Here is a 19,934-nt window from a genome sequence, read left to right as displayed (position 1 = left end):
GCAAAAACAGGGTCTAACGTCTATATGGGGGGACTGCCACCGTGAGTTCCCCTGCAAAGGGGCCTACTAACTCTATGTCGCCCAAGGGCCCACATAAACCTGGAGCCGGCCCTGCTGATAGCATTTAGCTATGTTCACACATCCTGATTTGTTGGAGATTTTGGTGCAGGTTTTTGAGCCAAAACCATAAGTGGTTTCAAAATGAATGGGAAATATAAAGGAAGAACTTAAATTTCTTCTTCCTTCTGGATCCACTTCTGGCTTTGGCTCAAAAATCTGCAACAAATCGTGATGTGTAAATATAGCTTTATACTATACATATATACAACCATTCACAGACAAAAAGCGGAAGTTGCAGTTTGGAAAAAAACTTATTCTAACGTCCGATTAACCTCTGAGCAACGAATCGCACCATAAACTTCAAGTTATGACTGAAAGACTCCAACAGGACAGTTAAACATTTCTACAGATTGGCGGTTATCAGTCGTTTGCACAAAAGAACGTTTTCCAAAAATCGGAATCATAATCAAGAGTCTTTATATAATAATCTGTGTGTGCCATTGTGAAAATGATGGAAATAAGAACAAGTTACTAATGAATCACGTGGTCTCCTACTTTGGCAGGAACCAGGTCGTCATAATGGGAAAGTTGCTCGGGAAAGTTCGTGAAGTCTTGGCTCTTTGCCGCCACCTACTGGTGGCACGCCTGCACTCGGCAGAGTACAGGAGACACGCAGAACTGGTTAGGCCGCTGTAACAATGTGACATTTATGTGGCCCCGCCCGGTGGAATTGTCCCGGCTGCCGGCGCTGATAGGTGGATGTGGAGGGTGTCCCTGTTCTCCTGACTAGTACGCGCTGAAGAAAGTTACCAGAGCCTGGAACCCGGGGTTTAAGATTATTATTCTTCTGCACTTTATCCACGTCTGTACACATCTGGGATTTACACTGGGGAGCCCGAGGGATATAGAAGCCGAGGCCCGCTCTCTTACTGTCCTGCCGGAGGATGAGTACAGCCCTGTGACTGGTGAGTTCCCATGTAACAAGTCTGAGGAAATAACATGGAGAGTCAGTGTATGGACGTGAAGTGGAAGTGAACACTGTACACACTTTATCATATTCACACAAAAATACAGATAAATACTATCTGCACTCACTTATATCAAGAAATATAATATAAACACACAGATAGCACATACATAAATATAGTATACACACTACATACACACAAACAGGCATAGATACACACACACACACACACACACACACACACACACACACACACACACTTACCGCATGCACTCCACATACAAACATACTGATATATTCACAAACAAGCATAATCACAAACTTTTTACACGTGCCAATTATCGGGCAAACGGTCGTTCATAGAACGCTCGTTGCTGGTAATTGCCCTGTCTAAACAGGGCAGTGACCAGCTCGTTCATCTTCTGATCATATCGTTTTAGAAAACGTATTATCATTGTCGGCAGCACATCTCCCTGTGTAAACAGGGAGACACTCTGCCGACATGATAATGTATGGGGATGAGCGATCGGAGCAACGAGCGCTCGTGCCCATACATAGCTCATTGTGAATGGAGCAAATGAGCGCCGATCAACGAGTTCGTGGATCGGTGCTTGATGCCCCCGCCAAAATTGGCCGGTGTAAGAGAACCTTTAAGCTATGTTTACATTTCGTTCTGGCCCTACGTTTAGCTAGCACGATAGGAAAGCTCCTTGCGTACATAAACACTAAACGTGTCCATGGAGCTTCATTAGCGTCCTTTTAGACTCCGTCGGGTTGGTATGCATCGATATACCTTTTATTTGAAAGATGGAGTAACGTAGTATACTAAGCTATTCCATCCTGAGGGATCCCACAGAAAAAAGTATACCGGTCGGTATATATTTTTTTTACATTGAAGCCTATGTGTCACGGCTGCCACTTTGGCAGAGGCGTAGCTAGGTTCTCCTGCACCCGGGGCAAAAATTCAGTTTGGCGCTCCCCCCAACTACTTTCCCAACATTTCCTTCCCCCTCGCCATGTTTGCTTTCACTTCCAATTAGTGAGATGTCATTTTTTTTTCCATTTGTAAATTCTACAAGCAATATAGCTCTATAAGTTCGTTAACATAACAATGAATTAAAAGAAAATAAATCAAAGGGGCCACACACAGCCCCGTGGTAGACTGCGCCACACACAGCCCCTCTCTTGTAGATAACGCCACACTGCCCCCACTTGTAGATAATGCGACACAGCCCCCCTCTTGTAGATATTGCCAGACAGCCCCCCTTATAGATAGCACCACACACAGCCCCCTATTTTAGATAATGCCACACAGCCCCCCTTGTAGATTACGCCACACACAGCCCTCTTGTAGATAGCGCCACACACAGCCCCCCTCTTGTAGATAACTCCACACAGCCGCCCGCTTGTAGATAATGCCACACAGATCCCCCTTGTAGATAGCACCACACACAGCCCCTTGTAGATAGCGCCACACACAGCCCCCTTGTAGATAGCGCCGCACACTGCCCCCCTCTTGTAGATAACTCCACACAGCCGCCCGCTTGTAGATAATGCCACACAGATCCCCCTTGTAGATAGCACCACACACAGCCCCCTTGTAGATAGTGCCACACAGCCTTCTTGTAAATAGCGCCACACACAGCCCCCATCTTGTAAGTAACGCCACCCAGCCCTCCTCTTGTAGATAGCGCCACACACAGCCCCCCTTATAGATAGTGGCACACACATCCCCCTCTTGTACATAACGCCACACACAGCCCCCCTTGTAGATAACGCCACACACAGCCGCCTCTCTTATAGATAGCGCCACACACAGCACCCCTTGTAGATATTGCCACCCCCCCCTGGTAGATGGTGCCACACCTCCCTTCCTTTGTATATAGTGCCACACAGCCCCCGCCTTTGTATATAGTGCAACAGAGCCCCCTCTCCCTTCTGTATAGTGCCACACAGTCCCCCTCTCCCTTGTATATAGTGCCACAAAGCCCCCATCTGCCTTGTATATAGTGCCACAAAGTCCCTTCTCCCTTGTATATCTTGCCACGCAGCCCCTCTCCCTTGTATATAGTGCCACACAGCCCCCCTGAGGGAGCAGATACAAGTGAATGTGGCAGTCGGTAGCAGGGGGCCGGCCCCCGAAGCAGCAGGGGGCCCTGAGAGGATCAGACCGCCGCAAAGAAGCATTATCAAAACTCCTGATCGCTGCTGATAGGGGCCCTGTATGCTCGGCGGCTGCGGAAGCGATCAGCTGTAGTAGCGGCAGCTGTACCAGTGGCGCCCCCCTTCCATTCCAGTTGCACCCAGGGCACATGCCCGTTCTGCCCCCCTAAGCTACGCCCCAGCATATGGCATCCGTCACAGGTATACCTTAAACGTATACCTTGGAGAACTTACACAGGGTTGGAATCCCCGGGAAGAACATCAGGTAGCACCCGTCCCCGGGGTTTCGGCCCTTGTGAAGCCCCTGACAACACTGTCCATATATGGACAATGATCTCATGGACTTTCGTCTAGAAAGTCCCCAGCCAGAGCATCGATAGTGCTGAGTGTTGCCGACGCTCAGGCCGGAGTCTCCATAGTTTGAAACCCCTGATATCACTGTCCATAAATGAACAGTGACATCAGGGGCTTTCCTCGGGCTCAGCTGTTAAAGTAGCGCTGTGCCCTGGAAGTTTGGGCAACGTATACAACTATATGCCTATACAGTGGAATGCGTCTGTGCCTTCCGTCGGAGGTATACGTCGGGACTCCTCCCAACATATACTTTTGACTTGAAGAAAAAAACTAGATGTAAACAGGGCCTTACAGAAACATACCACGTACACACAAACAATCACACCAAATAAATGCATTAGTAATATACATATGGATGTAGTCATCTTTATCTTGACTTTTAAGGCATTAAATACACAGTGTCAAGAAACTTTAATTTTACTTTTTCAATGTCTTTTGTTGTGTGATATCACGATGCAGCAAGTTATCAGTCAAGATAAACTTGGCTACATCTGTACACACACATATATAATATACATATATACCACATACACACATATATATATATATATATATATATATATATATATATATATATGCACATATATAATATATACGACCAAATACATACACACTACACATAATCTACATACCCACATACAGTATTTATATACACACACATGCAAATATACAAACCATAACCACTTCCTGACCAGGCCCATTTTTAAGTTTTAGTCATGTGCCAATTTAAAAGCAAATTTTTGTTCTATTATTTTCCAACCTATATGTATTTGGTCTTGTTTTTCTCAGAACATATTGGACTTCCATATTGTGTAAAAAAATGTATATATTTAACTTTTTAAAAAAATCTAGAGGGAAAAATTGAAAAAAAGTTGAAAAAAATGTGATTGTGTGATTTTAGGTGATTTTATTTACATCTGGTGCATGCCACTGGGTAAACACACCTGAATACATATTTGGCAACTTCTGCCGACTTCAACTATACTAAATATGTGTGCATTTCTTACACGCTGGGTGCAAGGTGGCGCTTACAATGAATGTTGCGCAATCTGGCTTTTAGAGAAAAAAAATTCCAAAGCTGGTTTGCTGACACCATACGACCATTACAGATATCGTGACGTTCCCAGTCCACAAAAACTGATGGCTTATCCTCAGGATAGGCCATCAATATCTGACCGGTTAGGGTCCGACACCCGGCACCCCCGTCGATGGGCTGTTTTGAAGGGGCCACAGTACTTATACGAGCGCTGCTTCCCCTCCATTTCCTTTACTGCTCACACTGTGAATTGCGGACACACTTGTAGTGGTGTTTCACAGCTTTACAGCCTTCTCCCTTTAAAGTGTATACTGTAATAATGTGAACCGTCGCTACAATTGTGTCCGCGATTCACAGTGTGAGCAGTAAAGGAAATGAAGGGGAAGCGACGATTGTACAAGCATCGCGGCCCCTTCAAAATAGCTGATCGGCGGGGCTGCGGGGAGACAGGCCACCACCGATCAGATATTGATGGCTTATCCTGAAGATAGGCCATCAATTTTTGTGGACTGGAAAACCTCTTTGACACCCCAAAAATTATTATTTTATGGAAAGCTCCGTGATATCAGCTGTCTCTAGACTGATCGTTGTGATAAGTTGTAGTCTCCGGTTAAGTTTTCATGATGCAGCTGTCTAGAGACAGCAGTATCACGGAGCTAAATGCCGCAGGAGAGCGGCAAAACTGCCAACTCTGCAGGACGTTCTGGAACGGCCCTGCAGATTTAATTGCGGACCTCTCGGACGTTTATAGTCTATGGGTGGTCTGCAAGTAGTTAAAGAGGCTCTGTCACCAGATTTTGCAACCCCTATCTGCTATTGCAGCAGATAGGCGCTGCAATGTAGATTACAGTAACGTTTTTATTTTTAAAAAACGAGCATTTTTGGCCAAGTTATGACCATTTTCGTATTTATTCAAATGAGGCTTGCAAAAGTACAACTGGGCGTGTTGAAAAGTAAAAGTACAACTGGGCGTGTATTATGTGCGTACATCGGGGCGTGTTTACTACTTTTACTAGCTGGGCTTTCTGATGAGAAGTGTCATCCACTTCTCTTCACAACGCCCAGCTTCTGGCAGTGCAGATCTGTGACGTCACTCACAGGTCCTGCATCGTGTCGGCACCAGAGGCTACAGATGATTCTGCAGCAGCATCAGCGTTTGCAGGTAAGTCGATGTAGCTACTTACCTGCAAATGCTGATGCTGCTGCAGAATCAAGTGTAGCCTCTGGTGCCGACACGATGCAGGACCTGTGAGTGACGTCACAGTGCTGCACTGCCAGAAGCTGGGCGTTGTGAAGAGAAGTGGATGACACTTCTATACACAACGCCCAGCTAGTAATAGTAGTAAACACGCCCCGATGTACGCACATAATACACGCCCAGTTGTACTTTTACTTTTCAACACGCCCAGTTGTACTTTTGCAAGCCTCATTTGCATAAATACGAAAATGGTCATAACTTGGCCAAAAATGCTCGTTTTTTAAAAATAAAAACGTTACTGTAATCTACATTGCAGCGCCTATCTGCTGCAATAGCAGATAGGGGCTGCAAAATCTGGTGACAGAGCCTCTTTAAATATGATAAATATATATATATATATTATACCACATCGCCGATCGTTTTAAGTTTTTTTTTATGAATCTTTATATAATTTGAATACTGATCCATTCGTCTCTCACCCCACTACAGATGACATTCAAAATTTCCTGAACGACATTCCCTTATCCAAACTAACGGAGGACCAAATACATATTCTAAATGCCCCGATTTCTGAATCTGAAATACATAACATAATTCTTAAACTACCCCCAGACAAAGCACCTGGACCAGACGGCCTCACAAATGCATACTATGAATCTTTTAGAGAAATTCTCTCTCCATATCTATGCAGATTTTTTCAAGCATCACAAATGTTCGGTTCTTTCCCCAAAGAAAATCAAGAGACTTTAATAATTACTTTACCGAAACCGGGGAAAACCGCTGACCAACCTCAACGTTTTAGACCAATTTCCTTACTCAATATAGATTTGAAACTTTACGGTAAAATAATCGCGAATCGATTCCTCTTTTGCCCCATCTAATAGTAGATGATCAGACTGGTTTTATAAAGGGAAGACAGGGCTCAGACAACACAAGACGAATAATTGGCCTGCTACATCATATTGAACAAAACCACATTCCTTCCGTTTTGCTTGCATTAGACGCGGAAAAAGCGTTTGACCGTATTTCATGGTCGTATGCTTTCTCGACTCTGCGGAAAATTGGGTTTTCAGGTGCTATAATGTCAGCAATTCAAGCCTTATACTCAGACCCCTCGGCAAGAATTTATACAAATGGGGTATTATCTAAAGATTTTAGAATTACAAATGGAACCTGACAGGGTTGCCCTCTGTCACCCCTTATATTCGTACTTTCTATGGAACCGTTGGCTCAACTTCTCAGACTGCACAAAGCAGTCCACGGCATCAAAATAGGTTAAAAAACACACACTATATCACTTTACGCAGATGATGTTATTTTATCTTTGTCCAATCCGGAGACCTCATTAGAAGCAGTTATGGAATGCATAATACATTTTGGTAAAGTCTCCCTTTATAAACTCAATACATCGAAATCACAGATCCTTCCCTTGAATTTATCCCCATCTTCCCTGCATTTTCTTCAATCTAGATATAATTTTGTTTGGACATGACAGATATAACATATTTGGGCCTTAGATTGACTAAAAGGCATAAATATCTATTTGACACAAATTATATTCCTCTTAACAAGGTGATTCAAGCTGCTACTACCAAAGCTGTTATACTTGTTCAGGACACTCCCCATTTCGATTCATGCATCTTATTTCAAACAAAGTCAACGTTTACTAATAACCTTCATTTGGGAAAAAAAGCCACTGAGAATTGCCACCCATGTCATGTTTTAGGGCAGATTCAGACGAACGTTGCGTTTTTGCGCGCGCAAACAACGCAGCGTTTTGCGCGCGCAAAAACCATTTGGCAGTTGCGTGTGTCATCCGTGTATGATGCGCGGCTGCGTGACTTTCGCGCAGCCGCCATCATAGAGATGAGGCTAGTCGACGCCCGTCACTGTCCAAGGTGCTGAAAGAGCTAACTGATCGGCAGTAACTTTTTCAGCACCCTCGACAGTGAATGGCGATCACAATATACAGCAACCTGTTAAAAAAAAAGAAAAAGTTCGTACTTACCGAGAACTTCTCTCCCGGCCGTTGCCTTGGTGACGCGCCTCTCGACATCTGGCCCCACCTCCCTGGATGACGCGGCAGTCCATGTGACCGCTGCAGCCTGTGCTTGGCCTGTGATTGGCTGGAGCTGTCACTTGGACTGAATTGTCATCCCGGGAGGTCAGACTGGAGGAAGAAGCCGGGAGTTATCGGTAAGTCAGAACTTCGTTTTTTTTTACAGGTTCATGTTTATTGGGATCGGTAGTCACTGTCCATGGTGCTGAAACAGTTTAACTCTTTCAGCACCCTGGACAGTGACTATCTCCTGACGTCGCGTACCGGATATAGATATATCGCTATGAGCAGCCTCATACACAAGCCCTAACATTACTACACTGTCCTGATAATGAATACACATGAAATCCAGCCTGGACGTCATGTGTACTCAGAATCCTGACACTTCTGAATCTTTTTTTGTGAGATTCCGGCAAGTGAAACCAAATCTCGTTTAGCTCCAAGATCTCGCGAGATTTCGTATCCGTTGCTGGAATCTCACAAAAAAGAGTCAGAAGTGTCAGGATTCTGAGTACACATGACGTCCAGGCTGGATTTCATGTGTATTCATTATCAGGACACTAGTAATGTTAGGGCTTGTGTATGAGGCTGCACATAGCGATATATCTATATCGCTAGTGCAGTGTAAATGAATGGAGAAGAGCGCATGATGCCGATTGGTCAGCGTCATGCACTCCTCTGTACAACGCCCACTTGGTCGAAAGTAAAAGTACGCCCACTTGGGCATTAAGAAAGCTCATTAGCATAAACTTAAATCGCTCCTAACTTTGTGAAAAAAGATCGTTTTTTGAAATAAAAAGCATTACTGTCACCTACATTACAGCGCCCATCTCCTTATGTAGGAGATAGGGCACTTATAATGTGGTGACAGAGTCTCTTTAAGTACAACTGGGTGTGTTTAACCCCTTCCCGCACCTTGACGTAACTGTACGTCGAGGTGTGCAGTAAGTTCGCGCACCTTGACGTGCAGTTACGTCTGTGCTTTGACAGTTAACCGCCGCGCGGCGCTACACCGCAGCGGCGGTTATCTTTGCAGGGCGTCTGCCCTGCATTCCCCGTTGCCGATCAGCGGCCTATCGCCGCTGATTTCGGCAGTTAACCCCTTAATTGCGGTGTTTGATTTGAACACCACAATTAAGGTGTTTAGCGCCGATCGGCAGCCCCCATGTGAAATCACGGGGCCTGGCGATCGTACCCATGGCAACCGGACGCCAGACAATGGCTTCCGGGTTGCCATGTACAGAAGCCTATGAGGACAGCCCGGAGGGTGGTCGTCGTAGGCTTCCTGTCAGTGTGACTGTCACGTCACAATGACAGTTGGAATGCATTACACTACGTGTGTAGTGTAATGTATTCCAGCAGCGATCAGAGCTGCAAGTCTAAGTGTCCCCTAGTGGGACAAGTGAAAAAAGTAAAAAAAAGAATAAAAATGTTTTAAAAAAAAGTGTAAAAATAAAAGTTCTAAGTGACATAAACATGAACTGCTTTTTTTCCTATAATAAGTCTTTTATTATAGGAAAAAAAATGAACACGTAAAAAAAAAGTACACATATTTGGTATCACCGCGTTCGTAACAACCCCAACTATAAAACTATAATATTATTTTTCCCACACGGTGAACACCGCAAAAAAATAAATGAAAAACAAAGCGAGAATCACTTTTTTTTGGTCACCACCCCTCACAAAATATACAATAAAAAGTGATAAAAAAAGTCGAATGTACGCCAAAATTGTACCGATACAAACTACAACCCGTCCCGCAAAAAACAAGCCCTTACACAGCTTTTTTGACTGAAAAATAAAAAAGTTACGGCTCTCAGAATATGGTGACACAGAAAATAAATTATTTTCTAAATAAGTTATTTTATTGCGCAAACGCTGCAAAACATAAAAAAATCTATATACATATGGTATCGCCATAATCGTACCGACCCGCAGAATAAAATATAATGGTCATTTATAGCCCAGGGTGAACGCTGTAAAAAATAAATAAAAATCATTGTCAGAATTGATGGTTTTTGGTCACCTTGCTTGCCGAAAAATGGAATAAAAAGTGATCAACAAAATTGCATGTACCCCAAAATGGTACCAATGAAAATTACAGATTGTCCCGCAACAAATAAGCCCTCACGCAGCTCCGGTGGTGAAAAAATAAAAAAAGTTCCGGCTCCCAGATTATGGCGATGCAAAATGTGCAGAGCGTTCCAAAAGCGGATAAGATCGGGCGCCATTTATAATATAAATGCAACACTGGCCACATATCTGCGGATTATTATTTATTTACCCCATTATTATACCCTCTTATTATGCCCTGATATACTCTGCCCAGCCTACATTTGCCCCCACATTATAAACTGAAATACCAGCAAAACGCCAGAGCTTCTACCAAGCAAAATCTGCGCTCCAAAAGCCAAATAGCGTCCCTCCCTTCTGAGCCCTACAGTCTGCCCAAACAGCCGTTTACGTCCACCAATATGGCATCGCCATACCCGGGAGAACCCTGTTAATATTTTATTCGTGGTATTTGTGGCACAAACTGGGCACAACATATAGTGCACTAAAATGGCACATCAGTGGAAAATTTTAATTTTCACTTTCCACCATCGGCTGCGAATTAAACCCTTCGCGCACCATGACTTAATAGCATGTCGTGGTGTGGGGGGGTGATATATGGAGCGTCTCACGCACTGAGCCCGTGCCATACGCTGCCGGTGTCAGCTATGTATTACAGCTGATACCCGGGACTAACGGACAGAAACAGCGATCACGCTGTTACAGGAGCCTGTAAAAATCACAATAAACTGCAATACATTAGTATTGCAGTGTATTCTACCAGTGATCTAACGATTGCTGGTTCAAGTCTCCTATGGGGACTAATAAAATATGTAAAAACAAAAGTAAATAGTTATTATTAGTGGAAAAAATTAAATAAATATTTAAAGTCCAAAAAGAAACCCTTTTCATATTTTTTCTCTAAAGTAATGTAAAAAAATAAAAAAAATACACAAAATTGGTATTGCTGCATCCGTAAAAGTCCAAGCTATTACAATATACCATTATTGAACTCGCACGGTGAACGCCGTGAAAAATAAAGAATTTTAAATGGCAAAATCGCAGTTTTTTGGTCACCTTCGCTCTACCAAAATTTTTTATAAAAAGTGCTGAAAAAGTCTTATGTACCAAAAAATGGTACCAATAAAAACTACAGCTCGTCCCGCAAAAAATAAACCCCCACACCGCTCTATTGACGGAAAAATAAAGACGTTGTGGCTCCCGGAAAGCAGGGAGGAAAAACGAAAAAGAAAAAGCAAAACATGGATCAGTCCGGAAAGGGTTAATTTATTTTCTATTGAAAAAACATTTATGACCACATGTGGGGTATTGCCGTACTCGGGAGAAATTGCTTTACAAATGTTGGGGTGCATTTTCTCCTTTATCCTTTGTGAAATTGAAAAAATTCAACATTTTAGTGGAAATAATGTTGATATTAATTTTCACGACCTAATTCTAATAAATTCTGCAAAAGACGTGTGGGGCCTAAATGCTCACTATACCCCTAGATAGATTCCTTAAGTGGTGTAGTTTCCCAAATGGGGTTACTTTTGAGAGGTTTCCATTGTTTTAGTACCTCAGGGGCTTTGCAAATTCGACATGACACCCAAAAACTATTCCAGCTAAATTTGAGCTCCAAAAGCCAAATGGTGCCCCTTCCCTTCTAAGCCCCGGTGTGGGTCCAAACAGCAGTTTATTACCACATATGGGGTATTTACGTAATCAGGAGAAATTGCTTTACAAATGTTGGGGTGCTTTTTCTCCTTTATTCCTTTTAAAAATGAAAAATTTCTAAGTTCTTACAGAAAAAAAGTCGATTTTTACCTTTACAGACTAATTCCAATGACTTAAGCAAAACAACTGTGGTGTAAAAATGCTAACTTTACCCCTAGAAAAATTCCTTGAGGGGTGTAGTTTCCAAAATGGGGTCACTATTGGGGGTTTCCATGGTTTTCATCCCTCCAGTGCATTGCAAACGTGACACGACACTGAAAACTATTCCTGCAAAATCAGAAATCCAAAATCCAAATGGTGCTCCTTCCCTTCTGAGGCCTGCTGTGGGTCCAAACAGCAGTTTATTACCACATATGGGGTATTGCTATAATCGTAAGAAATTGCTTTACATATGTTGGGGTGTTTTTTTCTACTTTATTCCTTGTAAATATTTAAAATTTTTACGTTTTTTCACAAAAAAAGTAGATTTTCATCTTCACATACTAATTCAAATAAATTTAGCAAAAAAACTGTGGCTTCAAAATGCTAACTATACCCATAGATAAATTCCTTGAGGGGTATAGTTTCCAAAATGGGGTCACTTTTTGGGATGTCTTTACTGTTTTGGTACCACAAGACCTATTCAAACCTGACATGGTACCTAAAATAGATTCTAAAAAAAGGAGGCCCCAAAATCCACTAGTTGCTCCTTTGCTTCTGAGGCTGGTGCCTCAGTCCATTACCGCACTAGGACCACATGTGGGATATTTCTAAAAACTGCAGAATCTGGGCAATAAATATTGAGTTGTGTTTCTCTGGTAAAACCTTCTGTGGTACAGAATAAAATGTATTACAAATTAATTTTCGAAAAAAAAAATGAAATTTGTAAATTTCACCTCTACTTTGCTTTAATTCCTGCGAAACGCCTAAAGGGTTAAAACACTTGGAGGGGTGCAGTTTTCAAAATGGGGTGATTTATGGGGACTTTCTATTATATAAGGCCCTCAAAGCCACTTCAGAACTGAACTGGTCCCTGAAAAAATAGGCTTTTGAAATTTTCTTGAAAATATGAGAAATTGCTACTAAAGTTCTAAGCCTTGTAACGTCCTAGAAAAATAAAAGAATGTTCAAAAAACAATGCAAACATAAAGTAGACATAATGGGAAATATAAAATAGTACGTTTTTTGTGTGGTATTACTATCTGTTTTACAAGTAGATGCATTTAAATTTAGAAAAATGCAAATTTTTGCTAATTTTCTCTAAATCTTGGTGTTTTTTACAAATAAATATTGAATTTATCGAACAAATTTTTTCCCTAACATAAAGTACAATATGTCACGAGAAAACAATCTCAGAATCACTTGGATAGGCAAAAGCATTCCAGAGTTATTACCACATAAAGTGACACATGTCAGATTTGAAAAATCGGCTTCGTCCTGAAGGCCAAAACAGGCTCAGTCCTGAAGGGGTTAAAGTTATGTCCAAGTGGGCGTGTATTGTGTGTGTACATCTGGGCGTTTTTACTTGTTTTACTAGCTGGGCGTTGTGAATAGAAGTGTATGATGCTGACGAATCAGCATCATCCACTTCTCTTCGTTACCACCCAGCTTCTGGCAGTGCACAGACAAACAACGTGTCCTCGCGAGATCACGCTGTGACGTCACTCACTTCCTCCCACAGGAACTTCATCGCGTTGGACGAGCGAGGACACGCTGTGTGTCTGAACTGCCAGAAGCTGGGTGGTAACGAAGAGAAGTGGATGATGCTGATTCGTCAGCATCATACATTTCTATTCACAACGCCATCTAGTAAAACAAGTAAAAACGCCCAGATGTACACACACAATACACGCCCACTTGGACATAACTTTAAAACGCCCAGTTGTACTTAAGAAAGGCTCATTTGCATAAATATAAAAATGGCCATAACTTGGCCAAAAATGCTCGTTTTTGAAAAAAAAAACACGTTACTGTTATCTACATTGCAGCGCCGATCTGCTGCAATAGGAGATAGGGGTTTGAAAATCTGGTGACAGAGCCTCTTTAAGTGTGTTTTACACCTAGATGCCGCTAACAAATCTCTTTTCAGATGGTATACACCAGACCGCTTACGTAAAATGTATCCTAATTCTCCTGCATTGTGTTGGCGGAATTGCGGCAATAAAGGCTCTCTTACCCACATATTATGGGATTGTCCCATTATCCAACACTATTGGGTGGAAGTATTTAATATTATAGATGATATATTCTCTATGAGAACACCTCGCACTCCACAAATGTCTTTATTATTTTTGGATTTGGAAAGTATTCCCTGGGTTAATAGAAGACTTGTTTGTAAAATCTTAGTTTTCTAAACTGGTGGTAACGAGATATTGGAAAAAACCTGAGGCTCCTTCAATTTAAGAACTCATCTTGTTAATAAATACTACTTTTGCATATGAAAAAGCAATAGCTTTCGGGAATTTCTCGATATTGGTTAACTTGGAGAAGCTCCTCTCTCTGCTCAAATCCCTAATCAATAAAGCCCTGTTAGGCTTGCTCACAGTAATCCGACAGTTTTCTGTTGTTGTTGTTGTTGTTGTTGTTTGTATACTCTACTGTCGTTTTCATGGTACACTGTCGTCATGAATATATGAAGGAATATATGAATATATTTAGTCCATTATGATATAACATGTTCATTTATTTATAGGTCACTATGTACTGGACTTACTGTAATGGAAATTGCTTTTATTGTATTTTTATACTTGCTCACATCCTGAACATTTATTGGATGGTAAATTTCTTCACGGTCCTTTCATTATAATGAGACAGGGTTGAATTGATGCTACTTTGTTTTGTTTTATTTGTCTGTAAAACTTTAATAAAAATCATTTGAATTACCTGGCGGGAGGCATTGGCCTGTGCTGTACGGTGCCCGCATTGGAGAGGTGCAGAGACAACTCACCTATTCTTCCTACGAGCCGGGTCCGAGCTGTCCTCCTTGGTGGTTAGTGAGCGCAGTGCCTTGGCGGAGTGGGTGTTTTCCCGCCATCCGCCACCATCTTTCTTCAGCGGCCGTGCGATCCTGCAGAGAGGTATTTGCAGGCTACTTCCCCACCTTTCCCTTATTTGGAATACATGAGATATGGCCTCCCTCCCCTCTTCTCATACTTTATTAGAGACTGAACTTCTAGATTATTAATAATCATGTCTAGTGAAATCTTTGCCCAGGAGCTCCAAGCATTCCTCTGAGAATGAGTATGTGGTGGAGGAATCAAGATTTTCATCCTTGTCTGCTGTGACTGGATCTGCACCTCATGCTGATTTTTCCCAAATACAATCTAGTGCAGCAAAAAAGCTTGAACGGTTTTCTAGGCCAGGGCCTTGCTCTCCTGCACTGTCCCTATCACTGTTTGAGGGATCCATGACATGAGTCCTCTTCCTATTCCTGAACAAATCGCTAATCTTAAACGGCAGAAGGTTCAGATACAGTGACCTTCCTGGAACACTGGCTTAAATCTCTTCTGGATGCGGATACTTTCTCCATATACTTCACCATTGAACGGGCACACCGTATTCCTGCTCGGCCCGGTCCCCCAGGATGTTCTCCTAGACCTCTAGATTTTAGAGACAGGGATGCCATTCTTCAAGCTGTTAGAAAAAAAGGGGACATTCGCTCTAATGGGCAACGAGTCTCTTTCTATTCAGACTTCTCGGTTAATATACGGAAACAACGTACCCAATTTACAATTTACAGAGACATGCAAGGGATTGGCTACAAATATGCCATGTTGAATCTGGCCAGGTTGAGGGTTGTGGATGGCCTTACCGCTAGACTCTTAACAGCTCTTGATGAGGCCGGCTGCTTTACCCTTACCTGGCAGTGTGAAACGTCCCACCTGAGCAAACTTCCAGATTCGTCTCCAGAAGTTCTTCCCATTCGGATGACTGGTGGGATGCCTTTGCACTGCACGATAGTTAAGGATTCTGTTGTTCTATATGTGCTTTCCCCCTTTTAGGGTCAGGTCTCGGGACTCTGCTTCTAGATGTTAGTAGCTTAGTCAGGGTCTACTGTTCTCAGTTTCAAAAGTTAGCGGGTATAGGTCTGCACTTAAAGGTTCTGTATGGTTGATTTTGTACGATTGCTGTGTGTGTATGGCTGTGTCCTCTTTACTCACCCCCACCCCATTTGTTCTCTGTCGCAAATGGTTGCAGTCACTTAATAATAATAATAATAATAATAATAATAATAATCATTATTTATATAGCACCAACATATTCTGAGGCACGTTACAATTAATTTACAATTCAGGGGATACATTGTAGACGATATCAGAGATTACGTATTGACAAAACGAATTTACAATTCAAACAAAAAGAGTGAGGACCCTGCTCGCAAGAGCTTACAATCTATGAGGAAATAAGGGAGACACAAAATGTAAAAAATGCTTGTTAAGTACAATGGTCCAGCCATCTTTTATACATATGGGGTAGTACACATAAAGCTGCATATGTCGGTCACCATCCAGTGTCTGTGTATGACAGACATGATGTGCATTAGGGTGGGAGGAGTGTGGGGGATACTGCTGAAAGGGGATCAAGTTCTCATGACTAATGTAAAAGTGGGGCCAGGGAAAGTAGTCAGATTGGGGAATGTTATAGGCCCGTCTAAAAAGATGTGTTTTCAGGGCACGTTTAAAACTGTGAATGTTGGGAATTAATCTGATTGTCTAGGGTAGTGCATTCCAGAGGACGGGTGCAGCACGAGAAAAAATTTGGAGACGGGAGTGGGAGGTTCGGATTATGGTGGATGTTAATCTAAGGTCGTTGGCAGAACGTAGGGCGCGAGTAGGGTGGTGACAAAGACGAGGGAGGAGATGTAAGGTAGTGCAGCACTGTGGAGAGCTTTGTGGGTGAGAGTAATAAGTTTGAATTTAATTCTGAAAGTATGGGCAACCAGTGCAGTGACTGGCAGAGGGTAGAGACGTTGGTGTAGCGGTTGGTCAGAAAGATGAGCCTGGCTGCTGAATTAAGGACAGATTGGAAAGGAGAGAGTTTAGTGAGTGGAAGATCGATTAGTAATGAGTTACAGTAATCAAGACGAGAGTGAATCAGAGCGACAATGACAGTTTTGGCTGTTTCCACAGTAAGAAAAGGGCGTATTCTGGAGATGTTTTTGAGGTGAAAGTGACAGGAGCGTTTAAGTGATTGGATGTGTGAAGTAATGGAAAGAACCAGAGTCAAAAATATCCCCAAGACAGCGGGCGTGCTGCCTTGGAGTTATGGTAGTGCCATACACTGCGATGAAGACATCCGGTTTAGGGAAGTTAGTAGATGGTGGGAACACAAGGAGCTCAGTTTTAGAAAGATTCAGTTTCAGATAGAGAGAGGACATGATCTTAGATCAGCAGACAGACAATCACTGGTGTTTTGTATTAGAGCAGGGGTGATGTCAGGGGAAGAGGCATATATATAATTGGGTGTCATCAGCGAAGAGATGACACTGGAAGACAAAACTGCTGATGGTTTGTCCGATAGGGGCTGTGTAGAGAGAAAAGAGAAGCGGACCTAGGACTGATCCCTGAGGAACCCCCGATAGCAAGGGGAAGAGGAGAAGAAGTAGAACAAGCAACTGACACACTGAACGAGCGGTCAGAGAGACAGGAAGAAAGCCAAGAGAGAGCAGTGTCTTTAAGTCAATAGAGTGGAGCATGATTAGTAGGAATTGGTGGTCTACAGTGTCAAAGGCTGCAGAGAGATCCAGAAGAATCAGGAGAGAGTATTTTCCTTTAGATTTAGCCACCAGGAGATTGTTTGAGACTTTAGTAAGGGCAGTTTCTGTGGAGAGTAGAGTGCGGAACCAGATTGTAAGGGGTCTAGAATGGAGTTAGCAGAGAGATAGCGGCTAAGGCGAGAGTAGACCAAGCGTTCCAGGAGTTTGGAGATGAAGGGCAGATTAGAGACTGGTCGGTAGTTAGCAGCGCTGGATGGGTCAAGAGTTATTTTTTTCAGTAATGGGTTTATAATAGCATGTTTAAAAGAGGAGGGAATGATTCCAGAAGAAAGAGAGAGGTTAAAATTTCTAGTCAGGTGACTACTATCAGCCGGCGAGAGGGACTGGATGAGGTGTGGGGGTGTACGATCACTAGAGCAGGTATTAGGACGAGAAGAAGAAAGGAGCCTAGAGACTTCTTCTGTTATTGGGTTAAATGCTAAAAGTAAAGAAGAGGGAGTGTGGGAGGGAAAGGGATTTATACTACTAGGGGACTGGGAGATAATATCATGCCGGATGTTGTCAATTTTAACTTTAAAATAAGTGGCTAGGCCTTCAGCATTGAGATCTGTGATTGGCATCTGCACTTTAGGACTAAGGGAATGAAAAGTATCAGGCGTTTTGGATTATTAGATCGTGTCTAGATGAGAGAGGTGAAATAGACTTGTTTGGCTCTGTGAAGGGCAGAGTTGTAAGTTCTCAGCATAAATTTGTAATGGACGAAGTCTGCTGACAAGTACAATTTTCTCCACAGACGTTTGGCACACCTCGAGCACCGCTGAAGAAAGCGGGATTGAGGCGTGTGCTAGTGTTGTGGATGTCTTTGCCTTGTGGCTCGGAGTGTAGGGGGGGGGAGCTGCTTCATCCAAAGCATTTTTGAGAGTGTTGCTGTAATGTTTGTCGGCCAGATTAAATTGTGACAGACCAAGGGAGGAGGTTAAAGATAGAATCTGGGAGGCAGATGAGGAGATTGGGTTATCAATGGGGATGGTAAAGTCACCCTTGATGAGAGTTGGTGTTTCAGATGATAGGAATTGTGGAAGCCAGGCAGCAAAATGATCCAGGAATTGACGTGGTGAGCCCAGGGGGCGGTAGACAACTACCACATATATTTCCTCTAAAGATTTTATGTCACAGATTAAAGTTTTGAGCTAGAATGTGCGGGGACTAAATTCTAAATTTAAACGAGCGGTAGCTATGGATTTTGTTAGGAAACACTCCCCGCACATTATATGCCTGCAAGAAACACACCTGACCGGGCAGAACACCCTTTCCCTTAAAGAGGCTCTGTCACCACATTATAAGTGCCCTATCTCCTACATAATGTCATCAGCGCTGTAATGTAGGTGACAGCAGTGCTTTTTATTTAGAAAAATGATCTATTTTTACCACGTTAGGAGCGATTTTTAGCTTTATGCTAATTAGTTTCTTAATGCCCAAGTGGGCGTGTTTTTACTTTAGACCAAGTGGGCGTTGTACAGAGGAGTGTATGACGCTGACCAATCAGCGTCATACACTTCTCTCCATTCATTTACACAGCAGATAGCGATATAGCTATATCGCTATGTGCAGCCACATAAACACACTATAACGTTACTGCAGTGTCCTGACAATGAATATACATTACCTCCAGCCAGGACGTGATGTGTATTCAGAATCCTGACATTTCTGAATCTTTTCTGTGAGCTATACCAGCAAGGCAAACGTAATCTCGCGAGATTACGCTGTAAACTGTCATTTAAAACGAGATTACGTTTGACTTGCTGGAAATCTGGAAACGCCGTCATCGAAGTAGTCCTGGAATCCAACGTAGTCCAACGACCGAACCTGTAAGAAAACACACAAAAAACTATTAGTAACACGTGTGGTAGGCTTAGATACAGGGCCCATGTGTGATACTGTCTGTGGGACCCTGTATCTAAGCCTACCATGTGCTTATGTAAGATGCTTAGATACAGGGCCCAACAGACAGGATCACACATGGGCCTTGTATCTAAGCCTACCATGTGATTGGCTTAGATACAGGGCCCAGCAGACAGCATCACACAATCTGTGATCCTGTCTCATGGGCCCTCTAAGCCTGCATGGGCCCTCTAGGCTTAAAGGGATTGTCCAGTCCCTAAATATTGATGGCCTATCCTCAGGATAGGCCATCAATAGCTGTTGGCTTGGGGTCCGTCTCCCGGGACCCCCCAATCACCTGTTTTGAAGGGGCCGCAGCACTCGTACTAGAGCTGCTTCCCCTTCATTTCACTTACTCGCTCACACTGTGAATCGCCCGCACGGATTCAGTGTGAGCAAGTGACCGGAATGAAGGGGAAGCACCAGCTCTCGTACGAGCGCTGCGTCTCCTTCAAAACAGGTGATTGACGGGGGTCCTGGGAGTCGGACCACAAGCCATCAGCTTCAAGCAGAAGGTGTACCAAACTTACCCTGCTCTTCAGCCGTGGCGAATGTCCTCACTCAGGATGGTGGTGACGTCATGCGCTGCGCACCGGAAACAGGAAGGTAAGTACTGTAGTTACTATAGTAACGGGCCGCGGCTCCCGTTACTATAGTAACTTTTTTATTGTGTAG

The 19,934-nt window shown here is 43.1% G+C and overlaps 1 protein-coding gene across 2 annotated transcripts in view; it reads left to right on the top strand.

Moving 5' to 3' along the window:
- Positions 1-654: 654 nt before the first annotated feature.
- Positions 655-19,934, top strand: part of RHBDF1 (rhomboid 5 homolog 1) — a 575,397-nt gene continuing 556,117 nt past the window's right edge. For both annotated transcript variants that reach the window (XM_075830047.1, XM_075830048.1), the window contains exon 1: positions 655-1,025. The gene's annotated coding sequence lies outside the window, so the exon portion shown is untranslated. The remainder of the gene's footprint in view (positions 1,026-19,934) is intronic.

Source organism: Rhinoderma darwinii, chromosome 6, assembly GCF_050947455.1.
Source record: "Rhinoderma darwinii isolate aRhiDar2 chromosome 6, aRhiDar2.hap1, whole genome shotgun sequence".
NCBI lineage: Eukaryota > Metazoa > Chordata > Amphibia > Anura > Rhinodermatidae > Rhinoderma > Rhinoderma darwinii.
The sequence above is the reverse complement of the archived record's forward strand: the minus strand, read 5'-3'. Positions and strand labels throughout refer to the sequence as shown.